Source organism: Nyctereutes procyonoides, unplaced genomic scaffold (genome assembly GCF_905146905.1).
Source record: "Nyctereutes procyonoides isolate TBG_1078 unplaced genomic scaffold, NYPRO_anot_genome, whole genome shotgun sequence".
Lineage (NCBI taxonomy): Eukaryota > Metazoa > Chordata > Mammalia > Carnivora > Canidae > Nyctereutes > Nyctereutes procyonoides.
This window is the reverse complement of record NW_026575120.1, coordinates 24,161,007-24,188,687: the sequence shown is the minus strand read 5'-3', so window position 1 is coordinate 24,188,687 and position 27,681 is coordinate 24,161,007.

Below are 27,681 nucleotides of genomic sequence, written 5' to 3'. Positions count from 1 at the left end.
GGAAGAAAGTGATTAGGGGAGACAGTTTATCTGTTGATTAAGGGGTAGAGTGCTGTGTCTGCCAGGAAAGTATTTCACTTTGCTTAACCCTTGCTGTAGTCCTAGGAGATGCTTTTGTAAAGAAGATTAAGTAACTTGCCTAAGGTCCAATGTCCTATGAGAGGCGATCTGGGCTTCAGAGCTCACTGCTTCGTTCCAACACCACAATGGATAGTAAATGGTGGAAAAGAAGTAAATTAATCAAAATGGTCATTTAGCAATTTGGTTGTTAATGGAATTGGCCTTTGAGTAAATAAAATTCTTTTACATTACAGGAAGAGTATCTATCATGCAGTAGCTGCAACTGAGAAATTGTAGCTCTGGTTTATTTGCTGAAAGACCATTTATTTTCAGAAATTGACCTCGTGTCCATTGATCTTACAACTCTTGTTAGTTCTAATAATTGGTTTTGCTGATTCCTGTGTATTTGATCATACCATGCACAGATGACAACAGTGGTATCTCCTGCTTTCCATACCTGATTATTCCTATTTATCTCCTCTAGTGTTCTTGCTGAGGTCCCCTATATGTTAGGAGGAGGGTTCCCAGTGAGAACTGCTCAGTATTCCAGCATGATTGGGGTACATAATGGTGTCACTACCAAGGTAGAGAGGAATGAAGGTGGAGCAATGTGCGCACACACATCGTCATCCCTGTGATATGCTCATGTCCGTAGAAATGCCTTGTGCTCTGGGAGGAGGTAATTTGGAGATTTCAATGGGTGCTAATTTGAATTGTGAGACAACCCTCCCGTTTCTGCTCAGGGATGTTAAGGGTAGGAAGGAGTGTCACATCAACACAAGAAAAGTCAGTCAGCTTGCAAGTTCATGACTCTTTGCTCCATGAGAGAGATGAGGTTTCAGGAACACCATCTTGATCCAGCTCTAGGGAGAGATAGTGGACCGCAGGCTAGATGGAGTGTGAACACTTGCTTGCTTGAGTCAGGCATTGTCAGAAAACAGTAGGAAAACTTCAGCTGGAATAGTTGGTGAATTGGTGGAGGTCAAGTGCAGGCTGGTGGGAGGGCATGAAGCCCCTGGAGGCTGCTAATATGGGGGAGGGAGAAGGTTCCTGTCCTAATGAGTGAGACTGACTTGTATCATAAATAACTCAATGCAGTATGGAATTCAAGATTGGATCTTGCAACAGGAAGATGGACAGTGGTGGAAAAACTGGGGAAATCCACACACACTCTTTAGTTAAGAGTACTGGAACATTAATTTCTTGACTTTGCTACTTGTACTATTGTACAAGATGTTAACATGAGGGAAGGTGTGTGCATGAAGGGTACTCAGGAATTCTCTCCTATGTTTGCAGTTATTTTGTTAAGACTGAGACTATTCTAAAAGCTTTTTCAAAGCAGGAGCTTAAGAATTACAGAGAAGATGGGGCATTTGGGTGGCTCAGTCAGCATCTGCCTTTGGATCAAGGTCGTGATCTCAGGGTCCTGGGATTGATCCCCATGTCGGGCTCCCTGCTCAACAGGAGCCTGCTGCTCCCTCTGTGTGTGTGTGTGCTCTCTCTGCCTCCTCAAATAAATAAATAAAATATTAAAAAAATAATTACAGAGGAGAGTGTACAAAGGAAAGGGTGATACTGGTTATCATTACAAAAAAGTGCAAGCAGGAAGGAATATTCATGAAAAGTAGGAATGAGTGTTTAGAGAAGTAAAGCAGTGACTCCAAAGAAAATCATGTCTTGCAAACCACAAAACAGCATTCTCAAAATGCATTCTTGCAGAGTACTCCCATGACATAACTTTGTAAAATCAGGACTGAGGTCTCCTTGGTGCCAGTTATACCAATTCACAGCACATAATAGGCACGTACTCATAAGTCCTTATTACACACCTGTTACCACCCCCTTAGAGCTTGGGTTCTGAAGAATACTCTTGGGCAGAGCTTGAACAGACACAATAATGACAAGAGGGTAGTGACTTTAGGACCAGGAGCAAATAACCTTGAGAATATTGGGGTAGAAAAATAAGAGGCAGTTCTCTCTGTAGCTTGCTGATACAGTAGATGAAGAGAGAATCTAGATTGGGAGTGAGCCCAGAATATGATTTTTTAGGTTGATTAATTCTACCTTCTGGTCCTCTGGGTTTCCATTTGGATTTTGATGGAAAGGTGTAGACTTTCAAAAAAGATGTTTCCATGGGATGGATCATAACCTGATGTCTCCCCATAACCTTGGATTCGGAGGAAAAGAAATAAATATAATTTCTATTCCTACTGCTACAGTAGGAATAAAAAAGAAAAACATGAAAAATGATTGCCGTTATAAATTTCGTTGACATATTTATTACAGTTCTTTCTTGAAACATTTGTGAGGGAGACATTGATGAAGCCTGGGCCATTTTATATACTTAGGCATTTTCTCTGAATTGTTTTAGAAGAGAGAGTTTTTAGTGCAGATTAATGAATTATCTGTGCAAGTCAGGATAATGAAGCATTATGATTACTTCTGGGTCCATTTCTCATCCTGCCTGTGCAGAATGAAGTCTTCCACGGGCTCTGCATTGGCTACCCATTACATTAGATTCCTGAAGTTTCCATCCAAGATAAGAAATAGCCCAATGATTTACCTGGAGCCTTCATTCACCAGGGAATTCTGGATCAGAATTCCCAGGGCCTCGGGACATTGTTTCTGCACCACGGAGGCAGGTATGGACTGAGACAGTGTTCTTGTAAGGTTCTTGTGAGAGTGAGGCTCACTTGCTGTTCGGCTGGGCTGACTGTGTGAGGAAGGACACATAGTACAGCTACCCTGGGACTGGCCGTAGGTCAGGTGCAGACTCCTTACAGAACTCCTGTCCCCTTTTCTTTAGTCAGTCCATTTGAGAAAAGCCAGACATTGGAGGCTTGTTGGCCTCCATGAAGACTTCTCTGCTCTTCCCAGAGGATCTCTTAGAGACAATAGATTTCTCTCCACATTCCCTGGTCCTCATGGAAAAGTCCCCCTGGGTCAGTGAGATGTGTGGAGGCAGGATAGGACTTGAGAGGACAGGAAAGGGTCATGATAGGATTAGATTAACTGCCTACAGTCTCAGGGTTACACTGCATCATACTTCTGCTGAGATATGGATAACACTTGTGGATATTTGAATTTTAGCCTAGTTCATCAGATGTTATTAATGTTCTTTTTCAAATATTGAGATACCTAATCAGGCGATAAAACAATAATTATTAACTATTTGAAAGTCATAAGCTACCAAAATAATCTGAAGAAAGATATGGATCGTCTTCCCAGAGAAGTTTGCCCATGTACTGATTAACACATATTTTACATCTAATATTGACTATTCATTCCAGAAGGAACAATCAGGATTTTTATTGACACTACTTTTCTTCCTAAAATCTGTACCACCTTTTCTCTTTCATGGGCACTGTGATATTTGGGAGAGGTTAGTCTCAACCCCATTTTTGGGAGAGGGGGTTCCATGATTCCTCTAAACCAATGAGAATCCTAATAGTCACCCAAAGTGACAAGTTCATGCCCGACCATTAGTCTGTGACATTCCCCCAGTCATGGTCAGCATGGCCCAAAGATCTTGAATGGTGAGGATCTAAGACACAGCTGCTCCCTCCTTTTGTTCACTGTGGAGGGTACATGGGACACTTACAATAACCTAGACTAAAGGGTTCTCTTTGTGACCATGAGGAAACTAGCCATGGCACCATGATAATAAAGTTGTCACCCAGAGATAGAGGCTGGCAGAAGGAAAGCCCCCCCCCCCAGGGAAATAGAACCTACAGCCTTGAACAAAACATGAGCAAACTCACCAGTAGGTTGGGATTTAAGCAGTTGCTTACATGAGCTCGAACTATCTCTAGCATGTAGGCCCTGGCATGTTGTGTTTACTCCTATTGGCAACAAAATGAGTTCCAAGAGAGACCATCATCCAGGGCTGCCTCCTCATGTTCAAGGGCGCTACGAGTGTGTTCCCAAGAGGAGAGGGTGGATAGGGAGGGAAGCATGGCTGCAGAAGCTCCTGGTATGCCTTCCAGCTGGCCGTCCTGATTCCATAGGGTGGAGCTGTCTGCAAGTGCCCTTAGTGGTAGGTTAGGGTCACTCTGGTCATTGACGGTTCTCCACCCAGTCTTGTGACTGACCTCCGTCTCTGGTCCCTGATGGTTGGGTCAAGGTCTTGAGACACCAGAGAGCAAAAACAGCTGAGCCTGAGTGCAGCCTGGCTTCCTCCACACCATGTAGATACCCAGGTAGACAGCCCCACTGTCGCTGTGCTCTCTGCAACTCACCGTAATGTGGAGTGTGCCCCACAGGTGATGTGCTGGCAGTCTCATAAAGCGTTTGCCTCTCGTTACCTTCCTGAGCTAAACTTCACTGAAGAAAAAGCTGGGAAACCAAGAAAACCTTTTATGCAGTACATGTCAAGTGTGGTATGCGGCATATTACAGACTCATAGAGCACAAAGCAAGGCACGTTTGGGTGTTTCTAACTGATATGCTTATTTATTTATTAATTTTCAAAAAGATTTATTTATTCATGAGAATATGAGACCAAGAGAGGCAGAGACACAGGCAGAAGGGGAAGCAGGCTCCATGCAGGGAGCCCGATGCGGGACTTGATTCCAAGACCCCAGGATCATGTCCTGAGCTGAAGGCAGATGCTCAACCACTGAGGCACCAGGTATCCTGCTTTTAAAAAAAAAAAAAAAAAAAAAAAAAAACTACATCCAGTCTATATTGAATGCAAAGATATGGATGTTGACAGTATACATTTATCACCTTTAACTCCTCAAACCCTATCAAAGACTTAAAATGGCAACAGAAACGTACATACTCTGATGATAGGAGTGTAAACCAGAACAGCTGTTGTGGAAAACTATTATATTCTAAAGCCCAGCATGACCATACCCTCCCTATCCCACAGTTTCACACAAAGGCACCAAAAGACACATACAAGAATATTCTTAGCAGCATTGTTAGAAGAGTACCAAATTGGAAACAATTTTTATGCTTATCAGAATAGGCTGGATAAATAATACATTATGGTCTTTGACATAAGGGGAAATAGTATAAAACAGTGTAAAAGAGTGAACCACAGCTACATGTAGCAGCATCCATGGATCTCACTGATCATATGATCATATGTTTCTAAGGAAAAGAATCCATAAGGTAGGTGTACACATACAGTACAGGGCCTGGAAGATAGTAGTTATTCTATAAATGTTATTTTGTCATTTCTCTTGAAATTTAAAAGAATATGATAAGATGGAATTAATGCTCAGTAAGTAAATTAAATGGGTTGTCCTAGATTTGTCTGTGTATCCAGCATGGCATTTATAATTAAAGCACGCCAACAAATGTTAACAAATGTATAATCAGTATTTTGCAAAGAAAATTGCCATCATGTAATCTAGCTTGTTTTGCAGATCCTAATCATCAGTCTCAATCTGGAAACAAAAATATGAATTCCCTAGATTTATCATAAATTTAATTGTAGAACATGGGGGTTCTGAATATAGAATTATATGATAGTAAAGATGACAAAGGATATTATTTTTTAATTTCCAGGGTTGATTCTACCTTGTTCATTAATATTTAGCTAGCATTCAGCTTGTAGTCTTTTATATCATTGAGAAGAATCAAATTGTTTGAAAGGTAGATATTTGACAATTCTGAATGCTTTAGTTCTACTTGTTTTTGAAGAGAATTAGTTTTGGATGATATATTGTGATAAAAATGACTTAATTTCAGGTAAAGATATGCCTTATGACTCCCATTTTAAATCTTAAACACCCACAGAGTTAAATTGCAGTGAAGCTCATAAAAATCACTGTCTATAATTGATGGGACACTGGGGTTCTAATGATATGCTTTAGGAGTCTGAAAAGATCTAGTGGTCCATTATTAATAGGCCACTCAAAAAAGGTCTGTGGGGTTTTTTTTCTGAAATGCTGAATTTCATAGGGAACAGGCAAGTGGAGAATGGTGGGAGGGAGAAATAAATTTTATTTACATTTTCTAGATTTTAATAAAATAATTTTAAGTCAGCCCTTAAAATAACAGGTCAAAATGGAAAACTGAATAAGCATCCTTAATTATTGGAAGATAAAATGTTTGTAGCATATAACTAATTCTCAGTCACCAGGGTGCAAGGATGAGAATGAAGTTATAGCTCTAATTCACAGGTGATCCAGAAATCTAAATAACAAATCCACAATAATCAGAAATAGACCTTTCACCATGATTGCTCTTGTTTTGTTTTTGTTTTTTGCTCTTTAATCTGTGGAAAACATAGCTGGGAACTGGAATGAGCTTAGATCCTCAGCAGAATAGAGGGAACCTTGAAGAGTAAAGAGCTGGTTACCATGGATCATCATAAATCCAAATCCCTCTATACTTGGGTCTTTCTCTGCACTTTCTCCTCCCTCCTCTTTTCCTGGTAATTAGTATTCTGTTTGTCTGTTGCTGGGCCATAACATCCATGAGGGCTTGTGGATCCATCCTTATTGCCTAGAACAGGGTCTGGATTCAGTATATATTTGTTGATTGAATTAATCATGCACAGTTTTAGTATTTTTCCGATTCATTAATACCTTTCAAACATTTAGCAGGTGTCTTCTCATTTTTTCATTTCTAAAAAAATTGCCATGCTCTGTATTTTTTAATTTTGAAAAATTGAATGTTATACTGGTAGTGCCCTGCAAATAAATCTATAATTCTAACGCAATTCTAATTTTGAGTTCTCTCATTAAGAAATGGGGGCAATATCCCTTCATTTTAAAAAGTGTTTCTTCTATCTTGAGTGGACCTTGATTGTTTTCTTCATAGGACTAAACAACCAATATGTAGGATTGGTATCTAAGTCTTTATTATTATTTCAATGCAAAGTAGTATCTATGTCATATTCTAACTGAATATATTTGCTAAGACAACATTGACTTTTGTACATTTATTTTGTAATTGGCTGTATAACGAAGTGACCTAGACCATGACTAATAGGTTTTCAGTTGGTTCGCTTTGGTGTTCTTGCTAGACATTTATCATTTTTACTTCTCTTTTGCAAAATTTATACTTCAATCTTTTTACATTAACCCTTTCCTTAGTAGTAGTGATGGTACATGGCTAGAAATACTAGTTAAAAGTATTAATCTAAGTAAATGAGCAATTACATACCAGTACAAATATGAACAAAGTATGTAGACACTGGGAACTAATTTGCAAAATAACATTTCAGATGACAAAAACACTATAAAAATGTTCACATCTCTAGTACTTAAAATATGTATGAATCAAAAGGACACTACTATTTTGGTCCATCAACTGGGCAGATCATACTTTTCATCCATACCAATGCTTTTCTCTGCAAAGGAAACAAAGCGTCACCACCATTTAGAGAAGTAAAATGTGTGCAGTCTAGAAAAGTGTTTGATACTCTATATAAATAAATAAATAAATAAAACAAACAAACTCTGGGAAGGGGAAAACATTTTGCCTTTTAGAATGTGTCTTGAAAAAACATTTGGGTCAATATACAAAAATGTTTATAAAAAGATGTTCATTACAGTAAGAAAAACAGTAAACGATACTCAAACAGCCATATTCCAGAGACAGTGTTCTTTATACAGTCAACATAGTCCATTGAGAAAAACATTCATTTTCGTGTAAAAAATCATACATTAAGGGGATCCCTGGGTGGCTCAGCGGTATAGAGCCTGCCTTTGGCCCAGGGTATGATCCTGGAGTCCCGGGATTGAGTCCCGCGTCGGGCTCCCTGCGTGGAGCCTGCTTCTCTTTCTCTCTCTCTCTGTATCTCTTGTAAATAAATAAAGAAAATCTTTTTTAAAAAATCATACATTAAGATATAAAAATTGCATCAGAAAAAGTTGATTTACTGTGGTTGTATTTGTATGTTGTGTTTAGGAATAATTTATACTTTTTGTTTTCCTATGTGTTTACTTATTTTTTCTAATTTTTCTGTGTGATGATGATCTGAATTGAAAATGTGTTTTTATGGGAACCTCTCATGCATCTTGGGAGCCAGAGCAGGGCAGGAAGAAAAATACTTTTTTTAAAAAATTTATTTATGATAGTCATACAGAGAGAGAGAGAGAGGCAGAGACATAGGCAGAGGGAGAAGCAGGCTCCATGCACCGAGAGCCCGACGGTGGGACTCGATCTTTTGATACATTGATACTCGAATACTTTTGATACATTAATGGCTGGTCTTCCTTAGGCTGATGAGATTCAAAGGGCCAACGCTTCTCTACCTTCATTAGATTTTCTTTTATGACAGGAAAAAGAAATTCTAAATGCTTCAAGTCTTGGAGAATAATTTCATCAAATCTACCTTCTAGACGTTCAATCTGAAAACTCCAAAGCTGTGTTACCACATTACAGTTTATGAGTGTAGTTCAGGGGATTTTTTGTTCCCTTCTTTCTTATACTTTGGAACAGCCAGCCACTTTTCAGAAAAGCTCCTAGGAGAATTCTTTTGACTCCCCTTTAGAATTCTTTTTAACTATTTTAAAGCATGGATCCACTGACTTTTGTCTAGTGTATAGTGAGCTATAATTTATAGCTGCCAATTGAATAACCTGTTCAAAATAGGACAGACATGAAGACTTTTCACCCATCATGGTGGTCTGTGGACTTCCTGGACAAAATTATTTTAAGTGCAAAAACTTTGCTAGAAAACAAGCCAGATGAGAAGAATTCCATTACTTTAGTGGTTTTGCAGTTTATCAGCTCTAGTGCTCCCTTTATGTGAGACCCTATTTCATTGTTTCACATGTTAACATGTCTGAAATCACATGCACTTTACAGTGATGGCATCTCATATGATGAACACTGGCCTGAGACAGTTGCCATTGCCTCATCAGGGTCCCGTGCTGTCCTAACTTTGAGTGCTGTGGATTATTGTAGCTATTTGTGTTGGATTCAATTCACATGGAAAATGTCTTTGTGTTTTTTTAATGAAAACCTTCAAATGATACCTGGGGTAAGAACAAGAAAATGCCAGTGTTGTGTGTGGAGCTTGGAATAGAAGAATCTGGTTGTCCATAGTGGAGCAACCTTTGAAGAAATACTGCATCACCAATGCTCTGATGGTGCAGAAGATGATGCTTTGTCAGAAATCACAGGTAATGGTAGGGCATTGTGTCATAGCTTAATTGCCATGTTTTTGTGTTTAGTGTTTTTGTAAATGTCAACATAAAATGGTGTTGTGTCTTACAATCCGTGCTGTCCTAGATTCAGTCTAATGAAGAACATACTTTGTAACCACGCTTTTACTATCCTGAAATAAAATTCAAAGATAATAAAGCTGTCTATGTACATAATTTAAAAAAATCAGTATAATCCTCTATCTTCAATATGACAGACAAACAAAAGGATATTAATATGTATTCTCAATAGAAATGATTTGGCACAGCCTTTCCTGAATACATAATGAAGTAGTCAGATGTTTCTATCTACCTATGGCGAACAACACTGGAGTTAGGAGAAATGAGATAATCAGAAGCTATTCTTCACAAGAAGCACAAGAAAATAAAAGGCGTAGGTACAGGTGGATGCTACAGTAAACAGTAATGCTATGATAAATAATAACAAGTAGAAATTATTTGTATTGATAAGACAAAGAAGAAAATTACCTTAATTGAGACGGAGATAGCACACTTTGGAAAATTATGAACTGTTGAAGTGGAAATAATGAGGGAGTGTTTTCACAGAGGAGCTGGGACTTATTTACGATTGTAATGTCAACATAATTGCCTTTGTTATGACATGGGGTGGGCTACTGACAATTATCATTGAAAATATATTTACCCTTCTGAAATTCTGAAAGTACAGGTGTGCATCCAGTTCTTTAGAACTTAAAAAGATCTTGGAAACAGTACACAATAGTCTTCAGAGATTAACTGGAAAAAATGATAATAGCGGAGCCTAAAGAAAATTTGTGTATAGACTCCTGTGGCTATCATCTGAGTGGGATGGGAAAAATAACAGCCAACTGCAAAAGAAATAACTTCAGTAGCTAATTTTCAAAAAAGAAATTTCTGTCACTGTGCTATATAATTTTAAAAATGTATAAGTAGGCAATAATATGGAATATTTTTAAAAACACATTATTCATGACATTTAATGAGATCCCTGCCTTTTGTGTCACTTCATCAATGTAATCCTATGGTTCCGAGCCTCCCAAAGGGAGTCTCAGATCTTGATGACCTCATTGCAATCCGGTCCACAAGCTTTGGTCCAGCATGCCCTAAATTATGTACTTTCCTACTAATTATGACACTGGAAACTTTGCAACTATGCTGAATTCAATGTATGGTGTGAATAAGTTACTCCACTGCTCGAGACAGTATCTTTAATCAGTTTAATCACCTCTGCCCATGGTAATGTTCTCTCAAATATTTGTACTTTATGCAACTTCTTGTAAAACATTTGCAAGAGGATTATGTGCTTGTCTCAGTCTTTTTGGGCTGCTATAACAAAAAGTACCATAGACTGGGTGACTTTTAAACAACAGAAATTTATTTCTCACAATTCTGGAAGGTGGGAAGTTGAAGATCAAAGTACCGGTGGATTTGGTGTCTGGTGAGGGACAGCTGCTTTGTTCCCAAAATGTTGTCTCTGTGTTCTCATGTGGCAAGAAGGGAGAGGGAGACCCGTAGGGTCTCTTTTAAAATGGCACTGATCCCATCCATGTGGGTTCCATCCTCATGACCTCATCACCTCCCAAAGCCTCCACCTCCAAACACCATCACCTTGGGCATTGGGTTTCAGTATGTGAATCTGGGGAGACATGATTCATTGAGTTCATGGCAGTACTGAATTGGCAATATGCCAACCACCGTGGTTTTTATTTATGGAGACATTTGAAATTCATAGGGGATGTGGGGCAATTTCATTTTGTAGGATTAGTGCATCAGTTACAGAATAGCTATCATGATTCTTACCAATGTATTGAAAGCTAGTAGCAGCCCTAATCAAAGGTACCCTCACAGGTTTTCAAAGCACCCTTATCAGAGAGCTACTATGGTTACTAACCCCGGGGAACACAGAGTAGAAGGTAAGTAGGAAGTAGACAACCTGAGACCGCACTCCCCATCCATGCAGGGCTGTGGCTAGGGTAATGTGGTTTTACAGGTTTTGATATCAGTGGGAGCGGGGATTGTGACCCAGGTTGTACCTTTCAATTCATTAGGTAATGAAACTTTGGGGAAAAAACAAAACTAGACTTTAAACTAGGATACCCCTCACTATAAATTAGGACCTGCAGCTTAGTCAGAGACTTAGGTCCATCCAAAATGTCAAGCTGCTGTTCTTGAAGAGTCTGGACAGAAAAGTTAAGGGACCCATCCCACAAACTTCTCTCTATACTCCGGGGAATGTTCCTTGGGATCAGCAGGTGAAAGTGACCTCATTTTTCTCATTATTTACTTCAGCATCTTAATCTGACCTGGATTGCCCAGGAAAATTTTTATTATTTGTTTTGGATGGCAACACAGCCAAGTATCTGCTAATTCTAATGGAAAATCACTAGGGGAGTGATAGACAGTGTCTCCATAGATAACATGATGGGAAAGAATTATGGAAACAGACACATACCGCACACACACAGAGCCATGGGCTCTACTTTCATCTGCCCAGAGGGAATGTAAGTCAAATTAGAAATATGTGGTAGACAGACATATGTGGGAAAGATTCTAGAAGCCTTGCTTTTAAGTCACTTTTTATTAGTCTTATCAGGTCTAACACAAAAATGATTTATTATTAAAGTCAAGTCAAAAGCACTGCTTTAAGCTCCTTTCTAAAAAACAAGTTTGAAAAACTAGAATTATTAGGACAAAAAAATTATAAAACGATGTACATGTTTAAATGATCTAATTTAGCTTTGTTATATTTAGGAATGCTTCATTTGCTTTAAGCAGAGAAAGCAAGCATTACTCAGCAAGTGATGCTGCAACAATTAGCTTTCTGGAAGAAAATCAATTTAAAAGCTGTATAACATGTACACATAATGTTAAGTTCCAGATGTATTAGGAAGAAAGCCATATAGAATTATAATGAAAATGGTGAATGAAAAATATAAACTAGTCCCGAAGAGCAAGGAGAGCTTTCAATTCATAATTAAAAAAAATCCATGACAACAGAACAGAAATCAAAGCATGAAAAATATTTAGAGCAAATATAGCAGCAATTTCATTCAACTAATGACTAAAGAAATGAAGTTTCAATTGATGCCAGTTTAACAATATTGAAATGAGAATAGTCAGTGCTGATGGCATTAAGTGTATGTGTAAGCATACATATATATACACACACATGCACATATATATATATAACTATATGAGTATATATAGGTTTAATATTTATTACATATACAGCATTTTATATATACACACACACATACATATACCTATATGTACATATGACAAAATTTTGGAAATGATTGTGTATTAGTTGAACAAAAGACTGAAATATTATTTATTGTGAGATAAATATAAGACACAGGGACCATTTATATATATGACAAAAATTATAAATAACTTTTTCTCCAGTTCTCTTTTCATTCTTCTTGAGGTGTCAAAGACACATAATAACATCAGCACTCAGCCAGTGGGTGACTGAATCCTTCAGAGAATGTTGGAGCAGAAGTAGCAAGAAAAATGGAAGAACTTTTGCAAAGACATTGGGAATCGCTGCATTCCTGAGGACACGCATGAAGACTTTTTCCTCTCTCTATGTATATAGATATCCATATAGAATACAGATATAGATACAGATGTAGATCTATCTGCCTAGTGATGAGATGAAAACATAATAAAAGCTCAGAAACATTTGTCATTATTTATGTATTTCTGAACTTTATTTGATGTACTTCACTGTATTTATGCCTGCATCTGATTTTATTTGAAATCTTTTATTAGCTTAACATTTTTTAAATAGATTTTGTGTGTTTTTTTTTTTTATCATTGTAACTTTCCTCAAAGTGAGGAGTCATGATGTGAGGACAAAGTGAGGACGTCAAAGAGTCATGGTGACCATCAAATTATGATCTATTCATTTATTGTAACTTTTGGGAGATGACCTTTGTCATTGTGATGTTGGGAAATACTCTTACTTTTGGCCTGTGTGGGAGTCTGTCACTCTATATTTAATTCAGTCTTCCAAATTTGTGGTTTGTAATCTAAATCTGTAGTCTGACAGTAACAAAGTGAAGAATGAATGATGTTAAGTGGGTGTTTCTGCATAAACATTCTTGAGAACCTCAGTAAATCTTAGGCCAATGAGGGGTGCTTGGGTGGCTCAGTCTGTTAAGCATCCAACTCTTGGTTTTGACTCAGGTCGTGATCTCAGGGTTGTGGGATCAAGCCCTGCCTTGGGCTCCCCACTCAGCGAGGAATCTGCTTGAAGATTCTTTTTCTCTGTCCTTCCCCTGACTCCTGATCTCTTTCATTCTCTCTCTCTTAAATACATAAGTAAATATTTTTAAAAACCACCTCAGGCCAACAAATGCTTAATGCCTTCTGTTTGCTGAGTCTGTGCTGACATGTGCCAGCAGGACACACTCACGAGGCCTTCGTGGAGCTCTGTGGTCTTGTGAAGATGGCTGCACATGCAACAATGAGAGGAATGCTCAAAAGAATATAGACTAAGTGAATAAAAGAAGATTGAAAGTGTTACCTGTTATATAAATTTTTATAAAATGCAGGTACATTAACAAAGTGTGCATTGAAACTCAGAGAACCCTTATGTCTGCTTCTGGCCTCAGGCTGGCCATGGTTTATTGAAGGTTGTCCTGACTCTTTCCCTCCAAGACTTTTTTCTTACTTTCTGAAGCTCTCACACATCTAGCATGTCACTTGATTTTCAAAAAAAATTCTGTTAGGGAGGAAGGGCAGGTATTGATCTATCTCCTCCTCTCTAAAACAGAGGGGAAGTGCATGGAAAAATTTAAGCCACCTGCCTGAGGTCACATAGTTTCGTGGTAGCAATGCTGAGATACTGGCTTGCATCAACCTGGAGTTCAGAATTTGCTCTGTTGCAGGTGGCTTGGTGGGGCCACCGGAGTCCAGGTTTTAGGGTGGGGCATGCCAAATCTAAATGCCTCCTCTGCATACCAGGTTGCCCACCAGCACCTCTGCTTCCTCTCCTGTGATGAGAGGTCAGAACCCTCCACACAGAGGTCACAGTGATGGGTCAGTGAGATGAAAAGGAATAATGGGGAGCTCCAGGTCCAAGCTCAGGGTTCCTGGGTGCCTCCTGGTAGGGAATTCTTCCTGTAATGAGTCAGCTTGGACTTTATTTAATGGGTTTCATTGTTGAAATATCAAAATGGTATTGAGGCTCTGATGAAGGTAATGTTTCCAAGTAAGAATTATATCTGTATTCTAGAAGTTTGACAGAAAAGAAGAAAAGAAAAGACAAACAAAAACACTGGCTTCTGGGTGATCTCTGAAATCAGCTCATATCCTGGCCCAGAGCATGACATCTGATTATCTCTCTTCAGCTCAAGTTATTACAGCCCTTTACTCAATTATTGATGCTGGAAAATGCACTCAAATGTTCTATGATGGTGCTGCCTGCAGTTCCCTTGCCTGAGCAGAAAACAGGAGAGAACATCTTAACTCCTATTTCTGAAGATGAAACCAGGGTTTGAAGTTTAAAGTGTGCTAGTAATTCCATAAGAAGCCCCCCACCCCCACCCCGACACACACAAACCTCTTTCATTCTAAATAATCTGGAAAGAAGCATTTTTCTGTGGCTGGAAATCCCACTGGCTCCACGTTTGAGATGCATGCAGAATCTGACCTCTCCCATCACAACATTGCTATTGTCCAGGCCAGAGCTACCAACACCTGCCACCCAGGTCAGTGTGGCAGTCCTGTGACCGGTCATCTGCCCCTCACCCCGTCCCTCTGTCATGCTCAGCAGGGCGGGCAGAGTGGTCCCAGGAGAGTGGAGGTTGGTCCCACCACTCATCTGCTCCAAATCCTCCAAGGACAGAGGACCAGATGTCTCGGTCAGAGTAACCCAATCCCAGCAACAGTTCATGAGGCTCTCCTGGCCCCTTGGCCTTCACCTCTCCGCTTGCCCCACTGGCTTCCTCATCCCAGACACATCGGCCCTGTGGCATTCCCCCTCCTAAGCCAGCATGCTCTAGCCCAGGATACTTATCTGCTCATGCCCACCATAGGCAGACTCTTCATCCAGAGGCCTGAGCCCCTTACTCCCTAGTTATTTCCAGTCTTTACTCAGATGTTAACTTCTCTGCCCACTTGACTGGAAACTGCACTCCATTCCATGACATTCCTGTTTCCTCTCATCTAGCTCTACTTGTATTATTTTTCATAATACCATGTTTTTTCCATTTTTAATGCAGGGATTATGTCCCAAATTTAATATCTCTAAAATTGGAGTGCATCTGAACAATTTCTGCTGTCAGGGAAAGGTGGTGTGGTATTGTTCTCGCTGCTCATCCATTTACAACAAAATTTGCAGCAAGATGGGGAGTTGGAGGATGGGCACAATAGGTGACGGGAGTGGAAGGTACAGGCTTCCAGTTATAGGATGAGTTGGTCACAGGGATGAAAGCTATAGCACAGGGAATATAGTCAGTTGTATCATAGTAGTCTTGTATGGTGACAGATGGCAGCTAAACAAGTGGTGAACATGGGGTAAGGTAGAGATTGTCCAGTCACTATGTCGTACACTTGAAACTAATGTTCACGTTGTGTGTCAACTATCCTTCAACTAAAAATAAAACTTACCTCAAGAATGTCAGAGAAAATTCTGAGAAAATCCCACAGACATTAATGAAACATTCCTGATGGCACAGAAGATGATAACTCAGTAGAGATTAAAATGATTACCAATTTGGTCTGCATTAAAAAGTGATTTAGAAGTGTCAATCTTGAATGTGAAGACATTTTAGGAATACCTTAACCAATTCGTTTCTTTGGTATTTTCCTTTTTAATGATTGGCAAGAAGGATAGATGGCAGTCATGTATAAGTGAGTCTAAAGTATTATTTCAATAAAATAAATCATTCGTGGAAACTAGTGCTTCTCATGTAACATATCACAGTGTTGTTTTTTTCTCAGTGGTTTTATAAAGCCATGGTCCATCTCCGTCAGTGATGTTTTAGACTTCATAAAATATATGATTTCCGTATTTTCTTTTTGTTAAAGATTTTATTTATTTATTTTTTTGACAGAGTGAGCACATAAGCAAGGGAAGGTGCAGGCAGAGGGAGAGGGAAAAGCAGGCTCCACGCCAAGCAGGCAGCTGGATGTGGGGCTTGATCCTAGGTCCCTGGGATCATGACCTGAGCCAAAGGCAGACGCTTAACTGACGGAGCCACTCAGGGGCCCCTATTTTCTTGATTATAATCTATCAATTTGATCATCATGAGTTAAGAGCCTAGCATATGAATAAGCCTCGGGAAAGAAGAGCGGATGCTGTTGCTGTTGGAACACGGAGGCCGTACATCCAAATCAGACTTTCAGGGGAAGGCGATTCCCACGTGGGGTCTTGAGAGAGTTGCAGGGTTTTTTATTTTTTTTAATTTTTTTTTGAGTTGCAGGGTTTGTTTGGAATGTCTTTTCCCCCCTTTCTTGGAGCTGAGACAAGTGCATGTATTTGAGGTGTGGGAAGAATGATGTGTTTAGTTCCTTGCAAACAGTTTTTATGATCGAACAACAAAGTTCCTGGGTGTGTGTGTGTGTGTGTGTGTGTGTGTGTGAGAGATGGCCCCTCTTTGCCTTTGCTGATTCCAATCCATGCCACTAGAATCCTGCCCTGGCCCCTACACCATCCCCACCTCTCCTGCCCTTGGAAGGCCTGTGGATTGGTTGCTTCCATCCCCAGGGCTACCTCCACCATCAGACCCTCCTGGAGGTGCCCTCGCGAGATGTACCTTCTCTGTCCTCTGAATTCCAAACACTCCCTGCCCTCCCCCAGGAACTTTGTTGTTCAATCATAAACACTCCCTGCCCCACCCCCCACCGTCACAAAATGTAAATCATGCATTCATTCTCTCTGGGTCTGGCACTGTTCAAGGCACTGGGGTTGCAGGGCGAATGAGGTAGACTGTATGACTCACGTCCCAGCCTGGTTCTGAGTTTCTCCAAGTAGGGATGCGGCCTTACATATGTTTTTTAATTCCTACATTAATGTCCTCCATGCAGATGATGGCTTACCGGTCTTTATTCCTTACCTGCATCATTTCTGCACAACCGTAGCGAACATAAAAATCAGAGTGCCTCTAAATTATTTTTCTGTTTCGGGGAAGGGGGTTGTTTTACTTATTATTTTTAGAATCCCTCGTGCTATCACGCATTGTTTTTTTAATTGAGATATAACTGACACGTAGCATCGTATTAGTTTCAGGTGTATGACATAATGACTCAGTATCTGTACGTATTACAAAATGATAACCACAGTAAATTTAGTTAACTTTCATAACTATGTCTAGTCACAATTTTTTTTTTGCTTGTGATGAGGACTTTTAAGATCTACTCTCTTGGCAACTTTCAAATATACACGACAGTATTATTTACTATGGTCCGCATGCTGTATGCAATATCCCCAGGTCTCATTTATCTTATAACTGGGATCCTGGACCTTTAGACTCCCTGCACCTGTCCTGGCCGCCCCCCACTGCCAACCCCCAGCAACCACGAGTCTGTTCTCTGTATTTATGAGCCTTTCTCTCTCTCTTTTTTTTTCTGTTTAAATCCTCTTTTCCTCATAAAATCGGTTTTCTACTTCTGATCTTTTTAGAACTGCCATGAGTTTTGCTCTCATGGCCTTTTAGGAATGAAATGACTGCTCTTCTTTGTCGTGGTGATGTAATGTGGGTGGTGAGCACCCTAGTTTGGGGGCGGATATGGGGAAAGGAGGGAGAAAAGGTGGATAAAAACAGACAGAGATGGGAGCAAGTTTCCTTTGACTATGAATAAATACCACCGTGGAAATACGATTTACTTCAACAAGCTGGGAGTTAGACTTGTCGTGATGAAATGTGATTTAGCTGAGAATTCCTACGGGCTTTTGATTTCCATCTTTTTGTACCAGAACTCTGTCCAATGGTGGAATCCTCTTGCCCCTGTCTCAGTAAGTAAGGATGGATGTCATGTGTCACATTCAGGAAATGGAAAGTTCTGTTAGCATTTGGAAAGCACCGCTATTTCTTACCTTCATGGGCAGTAGAGGTATGGTTTAAAGGTCTAGAAGGGTTGTCGGAATATGCGCTGATGCGAGGCCTAGCATGAGAAATAAAGTGTCTGTCTTACGTCCTAAATCAGCTTGCTTTCTGGGGGTTTGCGGCTTTTTCCTGAAAGTGCAAAATAGAGGAAAGGTTACTTCTTCAAGGCTTTAGCTGTTTTCAGAGGAATGGATGCGATGAATTCTTCCTCAAATGCTCCAGGGTGGAGCTTGCATTCTCCTCTGGATGCCTCCAGCCTAGCAACAGGAGGAGAGGGGCTTCAGCCCCCCACCACTGTGTGCCCAGCTAACTCCCCTCGGCTCCAGGCCACTTTCATTTCCAAATACCGATATTGATTCCTTCCGTGGTGCAGATCGATTCCGTGGCTTGAAAGAAGCCTCTGCCTGGAAGCTGGGGGGGAAGTGCAAGGAAGCATCTAACCCACCAGCAGCAGCAGCCAGGTGGCCTGAGACACCAGCTGCCACCTGTGGAAGAGCAGACACCTCCCTGAATGCTCATCTTTGTTCTTCTCCTTCCCTTTTAGTATTAACTCTCTGCTTCCTGGGGGCTCGGAGTCTCCCTCGTCTGCCCCACCCACGGCTACCACGCGTTTGGCCTTTACAGAGCTCTCCCCACTGTCTGCATCCCCTCCGGCGTGGCGCATGCCTAGTGTGGGGCTGAGGTTCCCCAACTAATGACAAGTGACAGGTGCCTGCCTTGAGCAGTCCGTAGCCCCGTGAAGGTTCAGTGCGCTGCTCCTGCGTCTCCGTCCATGTCCTGCTGTGGACTCTTGCTGAGGCCATGTGGGTGGCTGTTGGCTTTCCTGCTCAGGGAGTCGGGGCCCCTGAGGACAGTGTGCTCACTTCCGGGTAATGCGGTGATGGGGGCGCGTGGGGTGACACCACGAGCTGTGTTCTAGGCTGGGATCTGCGTCCTCTGGAGGCCGTGAGCTCTGCCGAGTGGAGTGACCTCTCGGAGCCACGCTTTCCCATCCCCTGCAGGTGCATGCTTGTTACTCTCTGCCTTCTTGGGGCTCTCATATGGATCACAGGAGTTCAGGGATGCGAGATCTTTCAACGAAAGCATTTCAGATGCAGGCATTCTTCCCATGTTGGGGCTTGTTAGCATGCAGGCTCTTCTCTCCCGGGGAACATGTTTGCATCTCAGGAGAAATCCCTGGTGCCTTGTAGGAGTTGCCTTCACGGCATCCCAGGCGGAGCACTGAGGAAGTGGATTGGTCTCCTCTTGGGGCCCTGGGTCACCTGTTCAGCCACCTTGTAGCTGGCTCACTGCATGACCAGAGCTAGACAGGTGCCACGTGTGTCATCTCCAGGCTGCAAGGCCCGGGCTGCATGCTATGCTTACTTCAGTGTGCGACGAACATGCCACCATTGCCTATGGGGACTCCCAGGCTTCTCACGTTGCACGATGATGCAGAGAGGGCAAGACTGTGCCATGTGTGGTTAACCAGCCCCTCAGTGAGTCATGTAAGTTTTAATAAATCACATAAAATTCTAGACATGGATAAATCCATTTTTCCTACACTTATTTTTTTTCCCGAGAGTGATTCTGATACACAATAGAGCAGGAGGTGACTATCTTGGCCAAAAGGAATATAATTCTGGTGGTGTGAGGGGCAGTGGGAGTGGGGGGAGTGCACAGTGTGTGTGGCTCCTGTGTGGGCTCCGGGAGGAGGGAGAGCCCGTCCACTAGTGCTTGTCCCAGAATCCGCTGGACCGTAAATGGGACAGTCTGACTTTTTCTCACCCAGTAGCCTTTTCTCCTGTTTCTTCTCCAGAATAATCCACATGTCCGCCTGTCTCTGTTCAGCAGCGGGACATCTATCCTGGGCACATTTCTGATCTCTGACCAGGATACAGAACTACTAAGTGCTAATCACCTATTCTGTTGAGAGTTTAAAAATTAACTTATGATATCATTAACGACAATAATGGAATGGTGGGAAGTTGGGCTGATGACACAAATCACACGATATAAATGTGCCCATCAGATCCGAGAAGCCCTCTTTGGGTGAAGGGCTCCCCTGGCACATGGTGGGAAGATGGACAGCGCAGTGCCCCAGATGGGAGTCTTGTTCACTGGGCCTCCGCTGTGACTCAGGGCCACCATCTGTCCTCTAGCAAGGATAATAGGGCACCCTGAGCAGGTGGCTCCTGGTGAGTCAGGATGCCGGGCAGTCACTAGAATGGCCCGCAGTTACCCTGAGAAGGAGGCATGTTGCCAGCACCGGCTGATCCAGGTGAGGGACAAGGAGGCCCAGCGGGTTTCTTCTCGGCATGTGATGGTTCATGTGAGCTGTGCTGCTTTGCCCTCTCCAACACCCCCTTAAAATACAAATACACTTGCCGTGTGACACTCTGAGGGATTACTGGGGCAGACAGGTTCTTCCCCACCTGAGAAAACCCCATGCCCGGAGTGAGAAGGGGGCTTAGGAGGGCCAAGTGAGGAGGGTCGGAGAGGAGGCAGAGGCGGCCTCAGCTGCCGCTGGCCAGACACCCTTGTCACCTCTCCAGGCCCCCCCTCTAGGGGGAGGCAGGTATTCTCAGAGATGGGACCATGGAGGCCTGGGGTGTTTGAAGTGAGGACAGAGACACTGAGATGATTCGAACCAATCAGTGGTTTCCCAGACTTAGATACTAGAGGTGCCGAACTATGGACGTTGCAAGCTTTCTACAGATGTGTGACAGCCACCTTGGTGCTTGCGCGGCTGCCCTGTTTGCTGGCTCCTTCTGCGGCCCCACCAGGACTCCCACCCAGGGACCATGGATGTCCTTGGGACTCAAGCCCCAGGACCCCAAGTGCGGATTGGACTCTGGAATCAGGAACCTGGGTGTGCACGGGCCTCCTGCCCCAGGACCCCGGTGCACACAGGACTCTGGCCCCAGGACCCCGGGTGCGCACAGCTGGGCACTTTGCAGCATCCTTGGGCATTGCCACTCTCGCTGGCACTGGTTTTGAGTGCGTGCAGTGACCGCAGGAGCGACCGGCTCCAGGGGCAGCAGGGGAGGCAAAGAGGTCCGCCGATGTCCTGTGGGCGCCCGCATGCGGCTCTTCTGGCGTCTTTCCTGCCCCAGAGGCATAGCCCTATCCCCAGGCCTGGACTTCATCTCTCTCTCCTCATCTTCCCCTGGACTCTCCGCAGACACTGTTTTCTCTTCTCTCTGTACATCTTTCCTCATACTCAGCAAAATGCTCATAAGAAGAGCAACCGTGGTATTGATTCTATTTGTCTTCCAGAAGGAAACTGTTTGGTTTCTGCCATCCCCTCTCCTAATTCGATTTGGCTTTTCCAGCCAGGTCGATTCTTCCTAGGGCTGTGTTCAACTTCTAAAAACTGGGCCAGGGAGGGAAGAGGATCTTTAAAATATTTTAGCTATTTCCATGTTTGAAGAAGTTTACAGGGTTTTTTGTAGATTTGATTAATATTATTTCTGTCCTAGTCCTTTGCCCAGACAACTCACCATAACCTTGAAGTTCAGCAAGGTTGTGGGTGTGCGTGGGGTCTGAAGAGGATCACAAGCTGACACTTGGTGGGGCTGGATTACTCACACATAGGTGCCCATGGGAGAGTCTTCCGACTGGTGATTTGGGAAACTGCGGTTTCTAGTACTAAGCTCTGGAAAGAACCAGAAGAGCCCCTCGAAAATTAGGTTTTAGGAACAAATGAGTTGTGGCTCTGTTATTTTTTGCTGGATGCCAAAGCCAGAAGCCTGACTCCACCAAGAGAGGTCTTGGGTTAGGGCCAGAGGAGTGGTATGGGTTTGGGGTTCTTGGCATCAGCGTGGCCTCACTCAAAGAGGTGAGAAACCCCTCAGGTTGTGTTACTTCCTTCTAGACCAGCCGTTCACTCCGTATTCTCAGCCTGCAGTGCATTTCAAGAAAGCCTCACGTGCACGGAAATATATAATATATTGCAAATAAAACAAAGATTTTTTTTTAAAATACGGGAAAAAGTCCTCGTGTGAATCACTAATGGTAATGAAGATGAATCTTTGAAGGTTATACAATGTTGGGATCCTGGACCAAAGCCTAATAAAGATCTATTTTAAATCAAAACCGTCATTTCTACTGCTACCAAAGTTAGCTTTCCTGACATAAAAATCCCAAAGCACCCCAGTGACACTTCAGCAGAGGCTATAGAAATTAATCTCCAATCAGAACAAGGTAAACATGAGATCACTTGCAGAGCTTTCCCAAGAGCAGGCCAGAGTGAGTCACAACATCTGTTTCAACTTGAAGATGGATCATCTGTGTATCGCAAATGCTCTGTATTTCGCTTATCGTGGAGCTTATCACCACAAATGGGCATTCCAAATTATTACTTGTTATTCTATATATTTTATTAAAAGGTATTTATGGAAGGAAATTAATATACTAAAAGAACATCACAAATTCCTAGAATAAGGAGTGGCCCTTTTTTTTCCCACAGACCTAGCTAATTTCTTCAATGTTACTTATTATAAAAATTAATTCTCATCACATATCATACCCCACACTTAATTCTAGATAGATTTAAGTAGCTAAATATAAAAATAGAAAACAAACAAACAAAAAGAAAACAATACTAACCATGAAATTAAGAAAAATGGGGATAAGTTATTACCTGTTGTCTAAATAAAGAACAACATTTTCAGATTAAAAGTAATAAAATGATCACAAGGAAAAATATTCTTAGATTTTTTTCTAAAAAAACACACATTTAAAATACCCAGCAGAAATAAAAGGAAAACAAACATCTGGTAAAATACAATAAATTCTGTATGCTAACACACTTAATATACAAAGAGATCAGATACATTCATTAGTAAAATAGTCAAGATGTTCAAAAAAAGTTTGAAATCCTTATTAGTTAATGTTATGTTACTTGTAATACTGAAAAATCAGAAATAACTATTTCTCCCTGGAGTTAATGTTGACAACAGTATGCAAATCACAACACATTCACATATTTATGGTCCTGCTTCAAGACAAAGCTTACATAATGAAATCCCTTCTCTTCCCCCAAAGCTTGAAACGAGAATGAAGAAGCACAAAAGGGACCGCGTTTATAAGACACAGGGGAGCCAGGAGGGGACCAGCAGACACAGGTCTTGACAAATTTCTGTGAGATAGAAAGAAGATGGGATCGTATTAGCAGACTTAGTAGAGGAAGTCATGGCCAGAGCAGGTGTAAGAGAGGCTTTCAGCAGAGGAGACTCATTTGTGGGGGAAGGCACTCTTTTTCCCTAACACCCCTGAAGGCCCAGCAGCTGCAGAGAGAGCATGCATGTGCACTAAATGACTGATGTGTATGGTGGACACAATGCAGTGCTCACCAAGCTATGCCCCATCTCCCAACTGTGGACCAGAGGTCAGCTACCCCCCTGAGAAGGTGGTATGTAGAGTGTGGAACCAGCCACCCCATAGTAAGTGATGTGGACCAGCAGCTTCTTTGTGGGGCAGGGTGGGATCTGCAGCTTCTCTTGGTTCTCCCCCTGCATCCACGAAGCCCAGGTGAATCAAAGGTACAAATACGCAAGACAAAACTACAACTTTTTGAAAATACATCAGTGGTGTCTTTATGACCCCACAGGGGGAGGAGAAGGCTTCACAAACAAGACGCGTTACAAATCACGCGCATCGCAAAAGGTAGACATCACTGCATTGCGTTTAAAGGCATCAGTGTGTCATAAGAAATCATTTTTTTATGTGTGGGTGGAGGAAGCCACATACTAGAGAAAGTATTCATAACCCCTCTGACCGAGGTTTGCCAATCCAGCATATCTAAAATACTTCTGCAAATCAATAAGTTAAAAGATACACAAGTAAATAAACAAATGGACAAGTGGCATAATCTAGCAGTTCAAAGAGAGAAAACCTAAATGGCCAAAAAATATATCTGTGTGACCTCAAATGTTATTCATAGTCAGGAAAATAAAAGTTAAATGGAAGGTGGTGGCTTCTACTCTGGCCCATGATGTGCTGGAGTGAGTGGGAGCAGCCGCTGTCGTACACGACAGGTGGAGGGGGGCGACCCCTGGCCAAGTCGGTGGCGGGGCAGCTCCAGAGCAGGTGTCATCTCGGGAAGAACTGGTTCCGGGACCCAGGGATGCAAAAATGGAGGTCTATGAAAGAATGTTTATGGAGGCATTGTTGGTAAAAGTAAAAATTTGGGAACAATTTCTAAACACATTAGTAGAGGAAAGGATACATAAATGGTGGTAGCATTCCGGGAAATTCTCCAGGGAGAGAGAAAAGCTTCATAAATCAATATGGGTGAACCTACAAACACAGTATTGAGTGAAAGTCACGTTGCAAGGCCCACACTGTATTGTGCCATTCATAGAGTGTAAAATGTGAAACAGTGGTATGCGCTTAACCAACTAGATATAGGTTAAGGCAGCTAAATTTTTTTTTTTTCTTTCAGTGTGTAGGTGAAATAAGCAGTGAGCTTAGAATTGTGATGAGCTCTGCTTGGGAAGGCAGGCAGGGTACTCAGCTACACTTGTAATGCCTTATTTTTTAATGTGGGTGATGGGAGCAAGGCCCCTGTGGTCTTATCTGCTTGTCTGAAATAGTTCATACTTCAAAAAGAAAAATAAAGCAGAAGATAAAAAAATAATCAAAGAAATTAGAATATTTCCCAGAGCTGGGAAATGACACCTGTTTTCAAATTGGAATGGCCAACAAAATACAACAAATTAAAGAAGATTCGTACTGCCCGTAATATTCATATTTAATGTTAAATTATGGAAAAATATGAAGACATGATCTTAAAAGCCCAAGGAGGGAGGGAGGAGGGCCAGGTTGGGGGCTGGGGGGAGGCGAGAGGGTGCCGAGAGAAATGCTTCATGAGAAAGCAAGTTACCTCTACAGAAATTAAAATTTGGTGTTTGCTTATTAAAAGACTTCAATTAGAAGATAGGAGGTAAATGTCTTCAAGGCTGTGAGAGAAAATCCAGAACTGATGAATTGAGAATTTAAAACCTAACCAAACTTCCATCTGTGAAGGTGAAATGCACACATTTTCAGCCTTGTGACACGGGTAACATTTATCTCACTGTGAACCGATTGAAGTAAAGATGATTACGATCATAGTCCAGCAAAACAAAACAGAAATCTGAGAAGAGAGAGCAAGATATTTGGAGAGAAAGCCAGGAATACAGTAAAACAAAACAAAACAAAAAACCCCTGCAACACCCAGGATAACGATACAGAGTAACAGGTGGGCAACCTGGAAAGTAAATCACGGCCTTTAACAAATCTTAAAATTAAGAAATCACGTGTACGATCTTGGGGATTGATGAAAAGACCTATCTATTCCTTCTGGTTAAAAAGACGAGATGAGTTAACTTCATCAGTTCAAAGTCGTGCCGCATTTTACTGTTTCACGGATTCTGCCACCCTGTTGGTTGTAAGGCAAACCTTGAGTTCTGTGCCTGAAGACCAAAAAAGTGCTGCCAGTCATATATGCGATTAAATTAATTTTAATTTCATATTTACTGAAAGAATTGAGAATTATGAGCATTAAAAAATCATAGCTCAACAGGAAGAAGCATAATTAAAAAGGAAGATGAAGTGCACTGGTTGAGTACCGCGGAAGCTGTCACAGCAGGTAGCTCGTCCACGTGGCGGCGTCCACGCCGACCTTGTCTGCACAGCATCCTCTGTGCTGTGAGCGGCAGAGACTGTGCAGTGTGAGGGGAAAGGGTGCTCCGTGCCTGCATTCGGAATATTTTCCCAGTTTTTTCTTTATCATCCAGACGATGTCCATAGACAAACTCCCAATAGCAACTGGCAGCCTGTTGCTTTCTGGACCAGCGTCTTGTGACCTGGGTCACAGGGAGCTGGGGTTGCAGGGCTGATCCCCTCGCTGGTGCGGGTCACGGCGACTGCACAGCGCTGCCTTGTATCAGGGACGTCAAAATGTTAAAAAAAAAAAAAAAAAAGAAAAGAAAAAATAAGAAAACGCATCTTAAAAATCGCTGAAGTGAATGTACTTGGATCCCTGTTGGTTGCAGGAGTATTCATCCAGCTTTTCTTTTGCTTTTGCTTATTATGTTTGGTTCTTTACGTTTGTCCCTCCACCCTGTTGTTTACATAAAAAGAGAATCCATTTGATCTTAAGGCTGGGAACATTTTTCTTCAAGTGGTACAAGTTTAATGATCCAAGATTCCATCTTCTCTGTGGTTCTAATCGTACCACTTGAGATCAGGGAATAATTCCCATAATCCTAATATTTTAAAGGCTTTTAATTGATTTTGAAATACTCAAGTATACCAGAAGAAGGTTTATTTGTAATTTCAGAGCAGGATGTCATTAGTATGAGGAGCCGCTGAGTGGGATGGCAGGTTTCATTCGGGAGTGAACGGAAGAGTAAATGGAAGAGTGCTGTGCTCTTCTTTCAGGCGGGTAGCCAGGAGATCCTGTCTAGAATCGACAGGCACAGAACATAAGGTGATTCCAGCTACTATAGCAAATAAACCCTGAAGTGCTAATCTTTTAATGAAATATGGCTTCTTCTCTGGTCACTAAAAGTTATATTATTTCTTTAGCACGAGGCCTTCGAGATGGCAAGTTGAGGACCCAGGTCCTCCCACCTTGCAGATTTGTCATCTCCTATTATTTGAGAATATTTTAATTCTTACCTTACAGAGGGAAAGGACCAGAGAGTTCTCAAAATGTGTCCCAGTCTGCTCTTCTGGGCCATGCCTGAGGATGGCTGAGACTCCTGCCCTATTCCAGCTCAAACCGAGCCCCATAGCAAAGGTGGCTGGAAAGGCCATGTGGCTGTGTGACCAGCAGGAAAAGGAAAACCAGTCTGGTGCCATCATACATGAGTTTCCTCCAAAATAGATAAAGAAACCATGATTCAAATTTATTATTAAAATTATAGTGGTGATAAAAATAAATCAGAAAATAGAAGAAAAGTTGGTAAGAGGAGGGGAGGGGTACCATTGGGGAGAAATATATAGAATTCTCTACCGTCTATAGCTGGTGGTGGAGAGAGTCTGTGTGAAGTGAATAAATCAAGAAATAGATGCACACGGTGGTCCCCCAGCTCAGGGAGGGGATGCTGGGGGCACCAGCAGTGATGCCATCCACAGCAGTTCTCTTTGAGAGCTTGGACAGAGGCTGGTGTTGATGCTGGTTTTGGTGGTGATTCTGGTCACGAGCGAGAACTTACCCTTCATTGTTAATTTTCAGTACTACTTTGAATTTTTATTTGCATGTAACCAGATAACTTTTGTAATTATACAGTTAATCATAGCAACAGTGGTAAACACACAATCTAAAAAGTTAAAGCCAAGGGCATAGATCCACTTGAATCACAAGCAACTATAGACAAGGATTAAGAAAGACTATTTTTTCATAACTTTTATTATTACATTAAGAAATCTTCATAATACTAAGGTGGGGAAAAACAGGATACAAAATTATGGCTAGACATAATC